We start from the raw sequence: 20,256 nt of genomic DNA, 5'->3' as shown, positions 1-20,256 counted from the left end.
AATGGAGCAAACGTTTTATTTGAAATATGCTTGCGTTTGTCACCTATCAAAAAGATCCTGGTGATATGTCAATGATGCAGAAGAACACTGATGTGAACACTGGCAAATTAGTGTTCTCAAACCTGCATGAGTATTAACATTATTCTCTATTCCTCATAACTTAATGCACTTCTGAGAATTTTTGGAAAAAGAAACCCACACGTTGGATTTTAAAATGAAAAATGACAGTCAGTAATTGTTTTTCTAGCTTGTCTCATGAACAGACCTGACGTATACAGTTAACTAATGCTTTTCCATTTAACTTGATTTAAAAAGTTATAAAGGAGAAGAGCAAAATATGAAATCATTTACTTTCCAAACTAACTTTTAAATGTGTATAAGTTCAAACTCCAACTAATTGCTCCATGATTTTTTAAACCTTATCTCTGAATTTAAGCATTTTTCCTTTAAGCAAATTTAGGACATCAACAATCATGACAGAATGGATATTTCAGGCAAGTAAACTCACTGATACCTGGGAAATTAAACTATTTGTTTTTCCAACATAGTGTTGATTCCATGTCTCATTTGGCTTTCTGCCTTTGACACTGGCATTCTCAGCAATAAGGCAGAGCCCACAGATGATGTAAAATAGGTTCTCACCTGTAACCCATCCTCAGGGTAAAAATCAGAAAGTTTCTAGTGAACTTTAGAAACCACAAGATGAGAATACTTATTTCTAATGTTTTATTAATGTCAGGATAATATTGTAAATAGACTGTCTACTCATTGGTCTCAGCACATTGACACTGCCAGTCCTATAATGCTTTCCTATGTAGCTATCTTTTCAGTTATCCATGCTAAAATTAAACCTTCACTCACTCCCAGTCATTGCATCCCAAACTGTATCTAAATGAGCAACATTGCTTCTTTCTTCAAGAAAAAAATAAAATTCTCTTTGTCTTAAACACTTTCCTGTATAATGACTCCTTCAAATCAGTAATTAAATATGGTTAAGCCTTGCATATCAATGGGGAAGGAGTGAAAGAAGTAGGGCATGACCAAGATTTCTAGATATGGCAACTAGTAGTTGTAAATGTCATTAACTGAGAGACAAGAAGATAGAAAGCAAATCTGAAAGTGCAATGAGAGTGACAAGTTCAGATTGGGATCCTGAGTTTAGTGAAGGTATCTGTCAAGCAATTGGATATTTAGTCTATTTGCTGAGATTGAAACTATGTTGCAATGTAGGTGCCATTGACATGTAAATGATAGTTCATCTTTAAGACTGAAAGAGAAAACCTAGGGAATGCACATGCAATGAGAGAAAAATGAACCAGAGATGGAATCCTTAAATGTACCAAGAATGGGCATATAGGGAAGAGATGCCCCCAGAAGAGGTTAGAAGATACCTTCAGAAAGGACAGAAGAGAACAGGAGAGAAAAGTGTTGTGAAAGTCCAAGAATAGAGGGAGTAAGTGATCAAATGTGTTAACTGTGTCTATTATGATGAGAACTGAAAACTGATCATTAGATTTGGTCTGTAGTATATTGGTTACCCTGGCCAACACAGTCAAGAAGAGTTGATCCTTTTGCTAGAACCCACACTGTCTTGCTTTTTTTAAAAAATTATCTCCTTGAGGTTTTCCCATCATTCCCCTGCAATTCAGCTTCTCTATTCTGGATCATACCCATCAAATTGAGCTGGTATCTCCAAACTTGGCCCAGACTTTCCCTCTGCAACTACCCAATCTCTCTGCTCCATACTCACAACCACCCTTTAACAAAGGGTTTATGCATTCTACATCTTCCATTTGGAAGCCAATTCACTCCTTATCATACTCCAGGTTAGCTTCTGTACCATTTCCACCCCAACCCGGCTTTTTATTGAACTACTTTGATATAAAGGTTGCCAGTAACCTCCAGGAAGCCAACACCACAGATGTTACTTGAGGCTTCTCGGTAGAATAGCATACCATCAACCACCTTCTCCATGTTGATACTTTTCTGTCATTATGACACCATTCTTTTGGCATTCTTCCTACCTTATCAACCATTCTTGCCTTCTTTCTTTTGCTGGTTTCTCTTCCTCTGCCCAACTTTTCAAAGTCAGATTTTCCCAGATTTTGTCCTGGACCCATTTCTCCTTGTTTTCTAAACTCCCCTCATAGGAGAGTGATCACATCTGTTACTGGACTTTGTGTGCCACCTGTAGGGTGCAACTGTGAGAGAGATACAGAGTGCAGCACAAATAATGCCCCTTTTATTACAAAATCTTTTTATTACAAAATTGTAAGCATGTAATTCTGTAACATCATAATATCACACCACACTGAAGCATACCATATGATATTTTCAGTGAAATGTTCAAATTAAAACTATAAATTATTACATCCATATTATTACGCTATCAACCACACTCAAGCAGGCCTTACTTCTACCGGACCCTGTATATTACCAGTCCAAGGTTTTCATTCAACATCTGACTTACAGATGCCCACTGAGTGGAATAAACATGAAAAGCTCTTCTAGATCTATAGGAAAATGAAGAAGAAAGAAATTCCACACTAGGAAACTGAGAAGACAGGGAAAGGTGAAAATGGCCAGTAAGCACATGAAACTATGTTCAACATCATTAGTAATAAAAATCAAATTAAAACTAAACTAAATTCAGTTAAAACTAAATTACGCAGGGCAAGATGAAAAAGAATGATAATACATATTATACTGAGCAATGTTGAAGAAATGGGGATTTTCATATTAATATTAGAAGGGAAATAACACGATACATCCAGAAGTGCAGTTTTCAAATATGTATCCAAAGGCAGATTATACACATCCTTCAATACACATTACCACTTCCAGAAATGCATACTGAACCAAGTCCATAAACGCATGATATGCAGACAATGATTTTCATCATAGAGTTTATGAGAGCAAAGGTCTGGAAGTGACCTAAATGTTAATCAATAAAGAATGAGTTAAATAAATCATGTATTATCTACATATGAGGGTATCATGCATATGATAATGTGCTCTATTTTTATATTTAGAACAAGAGAAATGTTATACCAAAAAAGCAGTTTCTAAAATAATATTCATATTATTATCCTTTATAAAGTATTTGTTGAGACATGCCTAGGAAAGAGTCCGGAGGACACCCAGTACAGGGTTGATAGTGAGTCTCTCAAATTATGTTATTATAAGAACTCTCTTGATTCTTATTTAAGTTTATGTATTTTATATTCTTTCATTATAACCATGTTATTAGCTTTTATCTTCTTAATTATAAAAATCTATCTCCCCGCAAATTAATATAGGTGTTACCTTTCAGTTTTTAATTACTTTCTTTAAATTTCAGTTTTAAGAGACATAATTAACATGTAAAATTATAAAATACTTAAAGTGTATATTGTGGTGATTTGATATACATATATAGTATAAAATGATTCCCCCCATCTATTTAATTAATATGTCCATCACCTCACATATTTATCCCTCTATTTTTTTTTGGTGGGAACATTTACATTCTACTCTCTTATGAACTTAATTAAACAATACAGTGCTATCAACTATATGCACCATGTTTCACAATAAGATCCTCAGACCTTATCTACTTTACTGAGGAAAGTTTGTGCTCTTCCATCAACCTCTCCCTATGTCTTGCACTCCCCAGACCTTGGCAGCCATTCTTTGTTTCTATAAATTTGACTTTTTATTTTTTTTTGTTAGATTCCACATATAAGTGATGTCATGCATTTTTTATCTTTCTCTGCCTGGCTTATTTCACTTAGTTAATTACTGTTGACACTTGATGACTATGGGACTACAGGGTGGGGGTAAGAGTTTCTCTCCATAATCCATTTTCTCTTATGACCAATTTTGAAAGGAACCTCATGATGCTGTGCCCCACCCTCCTTTAGCTTCTCCCTAGAGTGGCTAGGTGCTGCGACCCTGTGGCCCATGAACACTCATATGGAACACCTAAACACTGCTTCATTTGAGAATGATTATCAGCAAGCTTTTCCTTTTCATTTTCTGTTAGAAACCAGTGATAGAAACATTAAACGAAATGAGATTCCATCTAACAACAAGGTTGAAGGAAAGCTACCTGAAAATAACAAATTTCAAAGCTTTGAAGATTAGGAGATATGTCAGAAGTTCAAATGGCTTATTTTCTTATCAGGAGAATTGAATAATTCACTGTTTAGCCAGCTAGGAAGAAATTTTTTATTTACTTCATTTAATGAGGAAAGATAGTATATAAAAGAAGCATTCAAAGCATAGTGAAAATCTTTTTTCTAGGGATTTTTATCTGTTTTTTGAATATTAGCATGTAGGTTATATTTGTCTGAATGAAAATAGCTAATAAAGATCTTGAAGTATTTTTGTCTTATAGGTCTAGAGTCCTAAATGAAAATATAATTTAAATAATTATTAAATGCTTACCTACTAGAAAAAATTCATTGTTTGAATATTTTGTAAAAGTCTCAGTCACCTAGAGTCCAACAAAAATGTCCATTCCTCCACCCCTTATTTCCAGACTTACACTGATGATAATTAAAACAAAGTAAACTTACACAGGGAATTTACTGAAAACAATAGCAACCTTACACCAGTATATATGTTCATTTTGATCTCCTACACTATCTACATTTTCAAGAGTACCCCTAAAAATATTCTGGTTACATTCATAGGCATAGTAAAATCTTCAATTATCAAAGAAAAATTCACTTATGTTTAGAATAGTTCTAAGGGAGAAAGGTATTCTTGCTAGCATTTCTTCAACAAAAACTTATTCAACAAAAAGAGATTCCTAAGTCACAGTCAATTAAACTGAAAATAGAGGGTGGGGAAAAAGTAGGTTTACAGCTGTTTGTATGGAAAATAATATAATATCATAACTAATAATAATACAAGAATAAACTCCATGTTTCTGTACTCACAACTGTAAACCTGCTTTTGCCCCAACCATATATTTCCTCCATGCTGTGTTTATAGTATAAAAATTTCTAAACTCTACTCTTCTCTCTTTCTCTTCAGATTAGTGCAAAGGTCAACTTCAGTCTGTTGATATAGATTATTGCCGCTCTCTTTAATACTCAGAGAAAATGGAAACTATCAAGTCTATACTCAACCAGCTTCCCTCTCAACCATCTAAACTAACCTTTCTGCCTGTCCCTTAAGAAAGAGACACTCACTCCTGCCCATGATTAATCCCCCTACTTGTATGATTACCCTAGTCCCTACCACACTCCCTACCACATTCCCTACCACACTACCTACCACAGCACCCCATTAGTTAATCCTCTTCTCTGTCCATAGAGTTTCTTCTCAACAACAGTTATTCTTTTTCAAGTCTCCTTTCTCCTACCCAATAACTGAGTTTTATACATCCTAACAAATAATCTTCCCTCAATCCTATTTTCAACTACCCCTATCTCTCTCATTCCATTTACTGCCCGAATTCTTGCATAAGTGTCTACATTGTTGCACACTTCTTCTCCCAGGCATATTCACACCATTGAATTCTAGCTTCTGTCCCCCCAGTCGCTGACCTGCTTAGGGAGCTAGTCACTGTTGTTATGACTATTATAACAATGGCTCTGCAGCCTCTGTCATGCACCTCAAATCCATCTCACACAGAGTGTGCATTCTAAAATACTAATGAGATCATGTCCCGTGCCTGCAGAGTAAACTCCAGATTCCCTAAATTGATGCAGGATCTGACTCATCTTTCTTCTCCAACTTCATCTTTTGCTATTCCCCACTCCAGCCAAAAGGAACCACTTTGGGTTTCTTAAACAAATCATGTCCCCTCACCTGTGTTCTTTTGCAGGTGCTGGTCCTGTTGCCTGGAACAGCTGCCTTCCCCAGACCAACCCACAGAGCATGGCTCAGAGTATTCTTTTCTACCTCTTAAATTAAAATAATCTAGAGTGTTCTCACCTAGATTACTCCAAACTGGAAATGACGGTGATGGCTATAGCTGCTGGGATCCTGGGATCTGTTCTCCATACCTGCCCCCTGCAAACCTAAAAATTCTAGTTATGATATCCTGAATTTTCTATTAAAAACCTGTTAGTACATTTTGATATTTTGATTATGTATACAGTACCTGTAAGCCAATATCTTACTATTAAAGGAACTTGAGTTTTAAGAAAAAGCTTTAAAATTATTATTTTAGACATATTTCCTATACGTAAACACAAGCGAATTTTAGTGATGTCATAATTTACCCCGTAATTTTCATAACATTAATCTCTGGGGAAAATGTATGTTAAACATTAGTTTTAGAAAATCTAAAACAGAGTTCCTAATTTTTTTTTTTACTTTAGCTGTGTTAATTGAAATTGTATAGTCTGATACATTAGAATAGGAGACACAAGCTTTGTGGCCAAAAAATACTCAACTTTGTAATTCCCTCAACTTTCTTTAATAGGAAAAACATGTGATATCAATGTTATTAGGGTTTTTAGTAAAAATAAACAATTCAACAAGAATTGGTTATTTTTGTTACTCATAAACTCATAATTTACCTATATGTGGCACTTTGGATTATTAATTAGGCTGTGTTCTGAAATGTGTAATAAACAACTCAACTTGTTGATAACTTATTTTTATACTTTTATCATGACATATCACTAGCATAAGTAAAAACTAAATAAGAGATTCCACTCTGAAAAAATAAAAACTACTGATAGATTTTTATTGCCATCAGTTGCTTTTTGTTAATTATTAATTTAGCTTGTTTCTGTGATGCTTAGAGAAGCCTGTGCAGAATGATGCTCTAAATCATTTTTCAGACGTGTGTGAATGCCCATATCTATGTCTATATTTTTATCTATATCATCTATAGCTATATCCATAACTATATCATCTATATCTATATCTATATCATCCATATGTCTATATCTATCTATATCTGTATCATCTATATTTATATCTATGTCTGTATCTATATCCATATCTATATCATCTATATCTATTTCTATGTCTATATCTATATCTATATCTATATATTTAGGGATTCCAGCAAAAAGTCTAAGAATCTTAGTGACATATATTCTAATAAATAAAAATGATCACACTGGGGTATCACATTGACTTTTTACCTTGAGTGCTTAACACTTAACCACAGAAGTGTTATTTCTGTAGAAGAACCACTTAGTTTCAAAAGAGGATCCATTTCACTTAAGTCAGGCAAGAGATTTTAATTAAATTCCTACCACGTAAACCAGAATGACCTGTGGAAGCAAAGAACATTGAGAGAAACAGTCCTGATTCATACAGTTACAGTCTGGAAGGGGTTGGGGAAGGGACGACAAGATTTATACTCATAAAATCCACTATCATGATGTCACATAAGTATTAAAATAATTATATAAATAATAATTAACTTCAGTATACAGAAGTAGAGGCTGGTGGAAAGACAACAATGTTATCAATTGAAAACACAAAACCTTTTTCCCCCAAATCCTGTATTAAATGATTATGTGCCCGTGTTTTTACTGGCTGTAAGAAATGATTTCCATGTTACCTAGAAATGGTTGCAAATTGGTCAATAATATGTAATAGTTGATCTATGAAGGTTATTGATCAGGATTTGGGAAAACTGAGGCTAATCTGAAGGTGCCAATCAATAACAATAACAATAATAATATCAATAGCTAACATTAACCCAACTGCTGGCCAGGCACTGTGATGTGGCCCATGCATGGGTCATACAATGAGAAAATACTTTTACCCTCTCCAGATGAGAAGCTGAGTCATAAAGGAGTAATATTCTTTGCCCAAAGCCTCACTATAAATATTTGTTTCCCACATCATCTACATTTTCAACCTCCTATCTTTATTAGCTTTATTGTCTCAATGATTTCAAATAGCCAGGACCTAGCAGCAATTCAGTTGGAGGCAGAAAGCCTTATCAAATACAAATCAATGTGGGTAGAATGGATCGGAGCTAAGAAGATCAAAACTAAGGACTCTAGACATTGAGAGGGATGTAGCGAGAGGTCAGGGCAGACAACAACTTTTCAACTGGGAGAAAATTGCCTGCCAGCAAGGACCTGGAGCCAGGGCAAGAGGCTGAGTAAAAGGGCTTTAATTACTGCAGGCATGGAGCCCTGAGGAGGGGTGCTGTACCTCCAGTTGCTCCCAGTGCTAAAGCCCAAGGACAAGATACTGCAGCTCACCCCAGACCATCTATGGCCACAGTTGAGACACCTTCCCCATGCCCTTTCTTCCCTTGTACCTCCTTTGTCCCCAGGGTGTTGAGCAGCATTGGGCTGCCCAGCTGGGATTTATCACCGTGCTGCTGATCTTGCTCTGGCTGGCAGTGTGGCACTGATAGTTTAAGTGAAAAAAAATTTAATCTAAATTCAAATTTCTATGAGAAGTGGTTGGGATACAGGATCCCAGAAGAGAATCCTGAGTCTTTAAGATCTGAAACAGCAGAGGAACCTCCATGCATTCCCCAAAGGGTCAGATCAGCTCTCAAAATGAGGGCATAGGAGGTGAAGCATCACTCCAGACACCATCTTTTATTTGTAAGGAGATTAAAGAAATAAGGAAAGGTGGTGGGAAGCCTCAGCATTTAGTAGCTCAGTTGCTAAATTAACTGAAAGATAGATTCAAGAACACTTGGATTTGGATTTGAGATCCATAACTTATTAAAAAGACATTCATATATGAGACATATACAAATGAAAAGATTACAAATAGGCCAAACTATAGACAAAAGTTAATGAGTGTCCAGTACCTTGATAATAAAAATATAGGTTTGCCTCAGCCAGGATATTTTTGTAAGTTTTCTGTTCTAATCAATCGATGAGTTTTGCTTAGCCTGTTATTGACCAAAGCAGAGGCGAGTGAGTCAGGCTGTGAACCCAGACTGCCTGGGTTCCAGTCCGGCCTCTGCTCCTTTCAAGCTATGGGTAAGTTTGGGTAACTTACTAAACTTTTCTGACCCTCAGTGTCCTCATCCATAAAAAGGGATGATAATAATACCCACATCATACAGGTATTATATGGATTAAATAAGTTATTTGTCAAGTTATTGGACTAGTGCCTAGAATTTGATAAATACATCAGATGTTTAGTTTTTGTTTCATTTTGTTTTGTTTTTCAAAAAACTCCCTATTTTCCTAAATTAAAAGCCTGGTATATGCCTGACTCCTGTCTTTCCTCAGCCCACTCCTCCATTCAACAAGCAGGGCCAATTCTTCCTCCTGATCAGAACTTGACACCATCTACCTTCAACCTGTGCTCTTACTTGACCTGCAGCATTAGTCTTCTCACCCGCTCTGTCACCTCAGGCTAGCCCCCTGTTGATATGAATCTCAATGACAAACTCTCACATGCAGTAAAGATTACACTATTTCCCATGGCCAAAGCTAACCACTATTTTGAAACCATATTGAACCTGCCAGGGCCTTCCACAGTGTCTAGTTTATCCCATGGGCCAGGGACAAATGAGAACCCAGTCACTGGTCCCCACTGGAGGGGGCATCCCTCCAGGAGGGATCCACCATGCCAGTGTGCATTGCTCTGCAGGCTGTGGGCCTGGGCTCTCCGGGTGCAGAAATCTTTCCCAGGCTGCCTGGTCTCATCCATTTCCCCGCAGGACTCAGTCATTTGCTTCCTGAGGTGTTGCCTGTTCTCCAGGCATCCTTTCCAAAGGGATCTGTTTTCCCTGAGACTGAGCTAAAATGTTCTCTTCTCACACTTAGTTTTCTCATCTCTCTCTTTTCTTCTCTCCTTCTCTTCTCTCAGGCCTCTTTCCTCCTTACCAGGGGACTGCCCTTCATTGCTTTGCATTCCTATCCAAACCATTTTCCCTGGACCTCCATATTCTCTTCCTGTGACCTCTCTCACACACACTCTCTAAATTGCCCTAAGGTAATTTGGGATCAGAAAAGCAAGAGAGAATGGTTTCTATTTTTTACCTGGCCATATTCTTCCCCCAAGGCAATGAGCTAAGAGTCTGCTGTCAGCTTAAATGGGAAAAGGAGAAAAGAATTACAGGGGGAAAAATAGGTTAACATCTGAAATACTGTCTCACCACACATTCAACACATAGAAGCCAAGTAGACTGGCTGCAAGACCTAAAATACTAATGGAATCCTGCCATTCCCGTTGAAACATTTCCAGTGGCTTCTAATTGTTTGGAGTGTCACATCCAAACTTCAGACCCAGTGTCCAAGGTTAGACCTGTTGGCATAAGCCTCACCCTCCTCCACTCTCCTTCCCTGTTACTCCCTCCCTCTTCCCCAGTACTGAGCCACATTAAATCTCTCTCCCTTGTGAGAAGAGATATGCTGGCCCCTCAGATTTAAACGATAGTGTTTGGTAGTATTTGCACTTCAGATTCCCAAACTCCACACGAAGCCAAACAAAAGCCCAGGAGGAAGCAACTATTCTCTAGATCTGTGGATCAACCCAGAGTACAGGTAGCCACTGAGCACTTGAAGTGCAACTAGTCTGAACTGAGATGTGCTGTAATTTCAGACTTCTAAGACTTTGTATCAAAAATATATAAAATTATCATTAACAACTTTTTATATCAACCACATGTTAAAGTAATATTATGGGCATATTGAGCTAAATAAAATAGATGATTAAAATATTTTTCACCTGTTTCTTTTTACCTTTTTAAATGTGTATAACTACAAAATCTTAAATTGCAGATGGGGCTTGCTTGCATTATATTTCTATTGAATCTGCTCTAGATTGTGACATTAATGGTGAACAACCTAAATCACAAAAGCTTAGAAGGAAAGGAGATCCTGCACCCATCATATCCTCTGCAGACCCAAAGGTGATGGCGCTTTAATGCAAGCTTCCCGAGGTCAGCCTTCAGTTGGAGTGACTTTACATGGAGATTATATAGATTCCAAAGACAGCATTCCTTACCATTTCTAAGTACATTTTGCTCACAGGCCCATAGCATTCTGAAAGTTTTATTAAGATTTCTGAGGTATCCCTGCAATTATCCTTAAATAATATAATTTTCCCTTGCAATCATCTAGAACCTACACGCATCCCCCTCAGCAGATGTTCAAGAAACTCTTAGCAATTAGTGGTTACTCCGCATTGACTCCCATGAATTCTGTGTTCCCAGGGCCCCAATGTACAGCATGTCTTCTGTGGGTCACCGTAATTTCACACTCAGACAGTCAGCTGAGAAACAGGGCCACCTTAACCTGTGATTAATGAAAAATCCTTGGTGGGCTGAATTTGTACAAAATTGAATCAGTGCATTAACTCTCAAACCTCTGCAGGTTGAGTAAGAAGCAGACACTTAAGCAATAATCTGCACGAAGGCATAGAGAGACTCAGAGTGTTAGAGCAGGAATGGATTTTTGAGGGCAATCTAAGCGGCTCTCTTGTTTTACAAATAATGGAAGTATGAATTAGGGTCAGAAGCAAGACTAGAGTTAGAAGTTATAGTTCCTACTCATTCAGTCTACAAGTATTTTCTGAGCTACTACTCACTTGTGCTAGGTACTTTTTAGTTATGCGCTTATCTGGTATAACAGAAAACCCAATGAAAAGTTGGTTTAAAAATTAGACATTTATTGTTACTAACTGAGAAATCTGGCTTGCTTCAGGCAGCTCTTGACCAGTACTCAAAGGAATTCATGAGAATGAATCAATGTCTCTGGTTCTCAGTGCCACCTCAATGCTGGCTCTGTTCTTGCCTGCCTTCTCCACAGTTGTCACAATATAACAATTCAGCAGCTCCTGGGGTTATGTGCTTTCAGATGAAAATCTAGCACAAAAGAGAGTCCACTTTGCTCTTAAGATAAAAAATGATAAAAAGCAAACAAACAAAGACAATTGGGATTGAATCTTGTAGCTGATTACGTAAGTTGGACCAAGTATTCACCACTGAATCAGTGTGGCCTCAAGATGGGATGTGCGGACTGTCTTCAGACAAGCGGGGCCACTCCCAGAGTCAAGAATGGTGTCAAATTATGCAAAATACCTGCTAGGGATTTTAAGGTACTGTGAGGATGGGGAAATGGGAAAACAAATTCTAGGAAGCAGCAAAAAATTTAAGCAATCTTTTCTTCAAGTCCTCAGGGTTGAGTTTTCCAATAACCTAATTGTTTTTACACTCTGCTACACACAGCCCTAAGAGTTCCCTAGCTGTACCTCAGGGTTCGAGGGTGTCTGTGACACTAGAACCTTCAGCCCCTTCCTTCTGACTTCACATAGAGCTAGTCCTCTTCCGTCTGTTCTACACATAGGGGTCCTGTTTGAGATTTCACCTGAAGGAAGCGCTACACTGCTGAGATGCAGTTGTAACATCGCCCTTCATGTTGATGTTACTGCAGTGCTCAAGTTATCTGTATTTTCACTTTCTTTACATTACTTTTTCTGCTTTTTAAAAAGAAAAAAATTCGCATTTTATTTCTTTTGAAGTAAACTATACAAAATTGACTTTCTTCACCAAAAATAACAGTAATATTTTCTGTATTATTCCTAGACAACCACAAAACACATTTTTGTAGGTTGTCCAGGTTTTGCTTGTAAATCAAGATGAGGCAGTACATATAGTCATGGAAAAGAATAAAACAAACAAATCAGTTGTCAGTCTCCATGGCCTCCAACCCTATCTGGACCATAAAACAGAAGTGTTTGACACGCATCTGCGGAAAAGCTCATGAAGCTATAGGCTCAAAGGAGGAATGTAAACAGCAGCAACCAAATATGGAACAATGACGGCAGGTTCTTCCACTGTCTTTAACTGTAACTTCTTCCTTTTAAGATCATTGAATAAGGGCAAAGTCTACACCAAAATCTTTGTTTGGCAAACTCACGTTTCTTTTACTGTCTGGTAATTCCCTTAAGTGTCCATTACAGATTTTTAATGCTCTACTTAAAACTCTTGCTAGTCAAAGGTTAGTCATAAACTTCACTGTAAGATTTTATAAAATGTAGTCTTTCCTCCCCCACCTCTGAGAAATGTATTTCTTCAAAGACCTGATAACTCAATACCCGGCAACTGGATCCACAGTAATAATAAATGTTATGTCTAATTGACTTAACTAAAACAATTCCAAAGTGCCATGAGCAGAGATCACACAGACGTGTAATATGGCACTTTGAATGCTATCTTTTGTAAGAACAGTTAGGAGTGACCTAAACAACAAAACAAAGAAACAAGCAAAATATAATCAAAGACACTGAATTAGAGAATAGGCCGACAATGACCAGAGGGGAGAGGGGAGGGAATTTCAGAGGAATTTCAGGGGAAAAGGGAAAGGGTTTACAGGAACAAGTATAAAGGACACATAGACAAAAACTAGGGAGGGTGGAAATGGGAGAGAGGTGGGGAGGGATGGCTGAGTGGGCTGGGATGGGAGTAAAAGACAGAAAACTCTGCTTGAGCAACGATTAAAATAAAATTAAAAAAAAAAAAAAACAGTTCTCCAAAGTGTGAGAGTTCAAGTGGGCCATTTCAACAGGCTAATGTACATTATTTTTTCTTTGATTCAAGAATGCCTCTTTTTCCATAGTGCTTCTTCCAGTGCTAATTGAATGGAATCAGCACATCATGGAGGGCCTTTCTTGGAACTTAGGTCCTAGTGCTGAAAATTCCATTTCACAGGGTTGTTTCTCATGCTTCTGATATTTTGCTGATAATAATCACTTCACAGATACTTTTCCTGTTCCCTGCTCCATTTACTCACTCAAAACATTTGAGAAAGTTTTCTACCTTTCTAACATTTCTAAACACTCAACTTTCAGGTCACAAGTATGCAAGTGAAATTCTTCGTAGATGAATGAATCTGCTTATGAATTCCACTAGGCAGGTAGGATATGACTGTCCCTCCAATAATCCAATAATCCACTTGCTTACCTGGGAGGAAGTTAGACCTTATACCTTGAAAATTAACACTTAAAGTAATAAAAGGCCAAAAACTTGAACCCAAGAGAGAACAAAATTTCCCTTACTTCATTCATGTTGGTGATATTTTTGTTATGTTCATGCACTGGGTGAATTCTTCTCTTTCTCTGATAAATCTTTACCTCCTTCATATTCTCATCAATGAAATGTAAAATTTGAAAATACATCACATTCACTGTTAGCTCTGAAAGGATTCAAATCTTAACAGTGTATTTATTTGTATTTAGTTTACATCTGTCCCATTCATCATAATGTCGCATTTGGCCCCAAAACATTTATTCTTAAAAAAAACACTTTTTGAGAAGCACTTAGAGGATTCAAAATATTTCCTAAAACTCAGCCTTTAAAATAAGTAATGTTCATATTATAAGTTTTTGTAGAAGGTGCTTTTGTATAAATGGTATTATTTCCTCACTTTAAAAATTGAATGAAGATCATGAAAACAGATAAAGATATACAAATATTTTAGATGCATATTAATTTATTTTTACATTATTTATCTTTGTTTTTTACTATATTTGATGCAACATCTTTCTTCAAGTTCTTTGAAAGTAGACTCCATGGGAAACTTTTGTGCATGGGATTTGGGGAGGTGTTTAGAAACAATAGCTACAAGAAAGTGAGTGAAGCAGGACTGGACAGAAAGAGAGGTTCATCTGTGAGCTGTTACAACAAAGACCCAAAATTATCATGGGAGCTCTTAATCCAGCTGAGTCTTCAGAATTGTCCTAAATCAAGGCAAGGGTCCTGGCCTTTGTTTGTCACATTGACCAATCATTGGGTACAGACCACTCCTGGGGAGGGGATGTACCTTAGGTAAGGCAGTTCCCTTCAGCCAAGGCCAGTGCCAGGAGAGGGCCACAGCTGTGAGTTATCTGCAGCAACACTCACAGGGTCCTTCAGTCTGAAGGCAGGCATCCACTATAGTATAGTGTCCTCCCCTTCCCACTCTCCCTCACCACCAGAAATGAACTTCAAGGGATAGAACAACAGTTATTTATCTGAGTAGTGCCAAGTATCTCTGCTCTGTTCTGTGCCTTGTCTGCCACTCAAACAAATTATTTCTTGAAATTTTGAATGCATGAGTGAATAAAGTAAAAGATTTTTGTTGATATAATGGAAGTACAAGTAACAGATGGTTGATGAATACAAAAAAAAAGTCAGTGGTTCCCCTGGGCCTAAAAGGTCAATTATTGATTACAAAGTAGGAACTAAAAGAAAATTAATTTTAAAAAAGCATAGACACAGGCAATGACTTTCTAGAAACTGACTTTTTTAGAATGTAATACATTTCTTAAGTAAAAAGAAAAGAGAGGGAATCAAGGAAATTATTTCGTGTAGTTCAGTGATTAAATGAGCTAGTCTTGACAAGACTCTAAAAAAATGGGCAATACTCTTTTTTTCAGCAGGGGCCACAGAAAGTATCACAAAGGCCTCATATAGCACATATATGAAAAGCATTAAAAAACAAATCTGTGTAGACACAAGGTGGAATAAATAACACCTTCAGCCTAGAGATTTTGCTTTGGAACTGAAACAGCTGTAATACACTATAGGCAATCCTTGTTTTGCACAGCACTGTGTCAACTGAAACCCATGCATACTGAAGCCACAGAAAACAAGGACCATCTTATTAACTGTTTTTTCAATTATTGTGACTATTTTTTTACAGATTTTCATTTTTTGGAAAATTGTTCAATTGAATCATTAGACATTAGCTCCTTTTTTGAGTATTTATTTGGGGTTTTTTAATTATTTTATTTTATTTTTCAATTACACTTGACATTCAATATTATTTTATATTAGTTTCAGGTGTATAACATAGTGGTTAGATAATTATATAATTAACTAAGTGATCCCCTGATAATTCCAGTACCCACCAGACGTCATACAGTGTTACCACATTATTACTGACTGTATTCCCCATGCTGTACTTTACATCCCTGTGACTATTTTTGAACACTAATTTGTACTTTTTAATCCCTTCCTCTTTTTCAAGTTGCCCCCCACAACTACCCTCCCATTTGGCAACCCTCAGTTTGTTCTCCATACATGAGTCTATTTCTGTTTGTGTGTTCATTTATTTCATCCTTTAGATTCAATATATAAGGGGTAAATATCCAAAATTTATAAAGAACTCATACAACCCAACACCAAAAAAACCCACAATCCAATTAAAAAATGGACAGAGGACCTGAATAGACACATCTCCAAAGAGGACATACAGATGGCCAATAGACATATGAAAAGATGCCCAATGTCACTAATCATCAGGAAATGCAAGTCAAACCACGATAAAATATCACCTCACACTTGTCAGAATAACTATCATTAATAAATCTGTTGCGCGTGGGTCACCAGCCAGCAGTGACCACGGAACGCTGTGGATGGCTCGACAATAAACACGCGAGAAATAACAACATGCACAGAGACAGACTAGTTTCTGTGGGGAAGTAGGGACAGAATGGCTACCCCCCCTAGTGGGGAGTGCGCCGATTTACAGTCCATACCTGCTTTTATTGGGCTCATTTTGCATAATAACTCAGGTAATGTACAATACTCATTAGGGGAAGTAAGGAATATAGAAAACAAAGAACTCTGCTGGTCTATTGAGTTGGGGGTCAAAGAGCTGTAAGGCCGAGGAACAAACTAGCTTCCTCCTAAGACCCTCCTCATTCAACTGAGAGCATTCTTGAACAAAGAAGGTTTCACAGTAATTTACATGTTCTTTCTTAGGCCTGATCACCCCGGGAAATCCGCACTTCCCAGTACCGAGCTGTACTTCCCCGTCATTGTTTCAGGCTTAGGTGGAGCGCGGGAACTAAGGCCACCGAGAGATAAGGAGATTTTCTTCCGGACGCTGAGAACTCAGACTTTGTCAAAGCCGAGGAGTGAGGGTCCATCACCCCCTTTTGCTGCAGCCCCCCAAGTCCTTCTTTTGGGGGGCCTCCCAAAAGTGATCGTGCCTGGCTTGGGTCATTCCCCCGTGGGGAATCTTACCCGTCTTTGGCTAACCGACCAAGCTTTTTGGGGTTCAGTAGCAGAAACAGCATTCCTGCCAGGAAGATAAGCTTTTGTCTCCTTGCCGGCTCACGGTTCCAAGGGCGTTCCCTTAGCCTTAGCCTAGGCGGGGGTTTCAGTTTCTGATACCAGTCAGGGCGGTTCCCAACATAAATCCACAAAGAAAAAGTGTTGGCGAGGATGTGGAGAAATGGGAACCCTCGTGCACTATTGGTGAGAATGCAGATTGGTGCAGCCACTATGGAAAACTGTACGGAGTTCTTTAAAAAATTAAAAATAGAACTATCTTATGACCCAGAAATTCTACTTCTGGGTATTTACCTGAAGAAATCCAAAACACAAATTTGAAAAGATATATGCACCCCATCCCTATTTTCATTGCAGTGTTATTTACAACAGCCAAGATATGAAAGCAGCCTAAGTGCCCATTGATAGGCAAATGGAGAAAGATGTGGTGCACATATATAATGAAATATTAGTCATAAAAAATGAAATCTTACCATTCGTGATAACACAGATGGACCTAGAGGGTATCATACTAAGTGAAATAAGTCAGACAGAGAAAGACAAACAGACATTAGTTTCCTTGAAGGAAGAGATTTTGTCTGGTTTCCCTTGTTATTTTATCCCTACAACCTAACGCAGCACCTCGCCTGTAGCCGGCATTCAGTAAATGCAGATTGAATGAATGAATGAATGAATGAATGAATGAATGGAGAACTGTCACCGAATGAAGTGGTGCACAGCAGTCTGGTGACCGTTCACTCTTCTCGCAAACGGTCCGGTATATATCTGAATTATCTGCTGGGTGAATCTTGGAAAACTAACAGAACTTCCTGTGGCAAACTTAGTGCTTGCTTCTTATTTTGAGATGCATAGTTTTTATAGAAATCCTTCATAATGTTATATTCTAATCAAAGATTATTTGTTCTTCTATTTTCAACTATTCCCTACTTGCAAAAAGACCACTATCTATATGAATATATAGTTGGTGGAGCCCATGGTGAATATTTCATATGTTATTATTTTTTTACAAAACAAGTTAGGGCTTTTAAATTCAGCTAGGAAAATAACTTTTCTGTTGGCTTCAAAAAATTAATAAAAATTAAAGTTTCTTACTCTGCTCAAAATTATACATGCTCACATAGACTGAGCTATTCAGTACACAGAACAGGAAAACATTGCAGATGTTAAGTGAAGGGCAGAAGCAGAAACACGGGACAGTCGTAGAGAAGTTCAAGGACACGGGGGGACACAGTAATGACTAGGAGACAAATTGCTTAACTCCAAGGGGTTTCTTCATTTTCAACTATCACACCTTTAAGCTCCTTTGTAAAACATGTCCTGATATTTTGAAAGGACCAAATTTGTGGATCATAAACTATTTAGAAGAGCCCAGGTTCTTTCTTCAAAGTCATATTTCTGCCAATTACCCTTGTCTCTCAGACTAGACTCAGACCTCAAGTTAATTTTCTACTTTTCTTAAGTTTATTGCTCATTCTTGGTTTATCTTTGTCTCTCTTTTCTCAAAAAGATACACAGTTTTCATCACTAAACAAGTAGAAAATTGCCTTATATAATGGTGGCCATTGAGTTAACTCTCTCTTTGCCTCAGTGGCTGGTACCACCCATTTAAATTGACACCACCACAAAATTACAGAGTACTCTCTGCATGGTCCCTTATGTTAGAGTCATGAAAACTGAGGAACTACTGTGCAGCAATGACTAGTAACAGCAGAAGGTGGGTTAACTACAGAAGGGCACTGCAAAGATGAGCAAAAATAACCCACAGTTGAGCGAATTGCAAATTTCATGATGAAGGCAAAGGAAGCAATTAAGGAAGAGCTATATGAAAATGACTGCATTTTAGTTAGGAACTCTGATTAAAAAGAAAATAAATTTTTTAAAAGAAAATATGTTTGCTTAATCTATTCTTACTATTTTTATTCCCATTACCACAGTGAATGAAACCAGATCATGGTAGAAGATTAAGGCTTACTTTTTAATTTAAAGTTGTTGGTGGGTTTTTTCATTTTTGTTTTTATGGGGGTTTTTTTTGTCCGTATGAACAAAACAACAGATTCTCTTTGAAGGTGCTGTAGTTATGTGAGTAGCACAGAGCACACAACCTGTGCTCTTTTCAGGGACCACAGCTGGTAAATAATGCCCAGACTCACATTCAGAACTTGTGGAAAGTCTAAACAAACCAGCCAATATAAAACTTGTTACTGGGTGGGAAGATGGCTTTTCCAGGACTCTTAGGACAACAAGAGGAAAACAGTTTGTTCTTTTTTCTCTTAATAGGAATGCTCCTCTATAAATGCTACTTAAGCTATCATAAAAGCCACCTTTAATTTCTTTTAGCTTAAGTGACTGTCAGACAAACTATTTTATTGTCTATCAAAGCTAACATAAATAGAACAGCAAGTTAGCGTAGGTGCACTTTGAACATTGTTGGTGAAGCCCTCTTAGTTGTTCCCTAATGTTTGTGGTGTCTGTGTATAGTGCTCAATGAATTACAAATCACGGATCTGTTCATTCTCACTTTAGATCCTCACAAAAATGCTGTGGCTTAAGCAGAGATGATATCTGACAAACTGCAAAACTTCTGTGGCTCAGGCCACACCTGCAAGGTTTCAGTAATTTCTCCTGATAATTTAGTTCATGGGAATATTGCTGTCTGGTGTTTCCCTTTCCCAGGAATAGTGGAGATAATTCGGTGCTAGACAAGCACCCTTCCTACAAAGGTATACCGAGACATCATATTAACAGAGAATGAAATACAGTACACATGATGCATACAGCCTGCTGGATGCTGGCCACAGCCACTGAGAATTCCCAGGCTAGGTCAACTGGTAAAAATCCTTCTTCTATTTGCCTGCATACAAAGCCACATCACAGATGCATGCTGCCACATTATAGGGGTAGACAAAAGTGGTTTACAGTTGCTTGTTTAGAAAAATAATACAATAATAGATTATAATACAAAAATAAACTGTTTCATGTACTCACAACTGTAACCCTACTTTTGCCCACCACTGTATTTAAGCTGTAGCTTCTAGCACAGGTGGCAAACACAAGGCCATGGTCTGAATCCAGCCCTCAACCTTGTTTTATCTGGCCCAGTACCTTGTTTCTACCTGGTGGCAGCGTTGAGCTCCTTGCCCCTAGTTAAGGAGTAGTTACATTTGTACAGTCCTAAAATTACATTCCGCCCTTTGAGGGCAACTGTGAGGCTGATGTGGCCCCCGGTGAAAATTAGTTTGACACCCCTATAAATCTAGGGAGTCATGAGATTTTATTGAAATATCTTTTCTGGGCTCTTTCCACTAAACTTC

The 20,256-nt window shown here is 37.6% G+C and overlaps 1 protein-coding gene across 5 annotated transcripts in view; it reads left to right on the top strand.

Annotated features, from left to right (window-relative positions):
• Nucleotides 1-20,256, top strand: part of HS3ST5 (heparan sulfate-glucosamine 3-sulfotransferase 5) — a 256,859-nt gene that overhangs the window by 71,730 nt on the left and 164,873 nt on the right. The window lies entirely within an intron of this gene.

This window comes from Phyllostomus hastatus, unplaced genomic scaffold (genome assembly GCF_019186645.2).
Source record: "Phyllostomus hastatus isolate PE091 unplaced genomic scaffold, TTU_PhHast_1.1 phas_contig_40, whole genome shotgun sequence".
In the NCBI taxonomy this organism is placed as follows: Eukaryota; Metazoa; Chordata; class Mammalia; order Chiroptera; family Phyllostomidae; genus Phyllostomus; species Phyllostomus hastatus.
The sequence above is the reverse complement of the archived record's forward strand: the minus strand, read 5'-3'. Positions and strand labels throughout refer to the sequence as shown.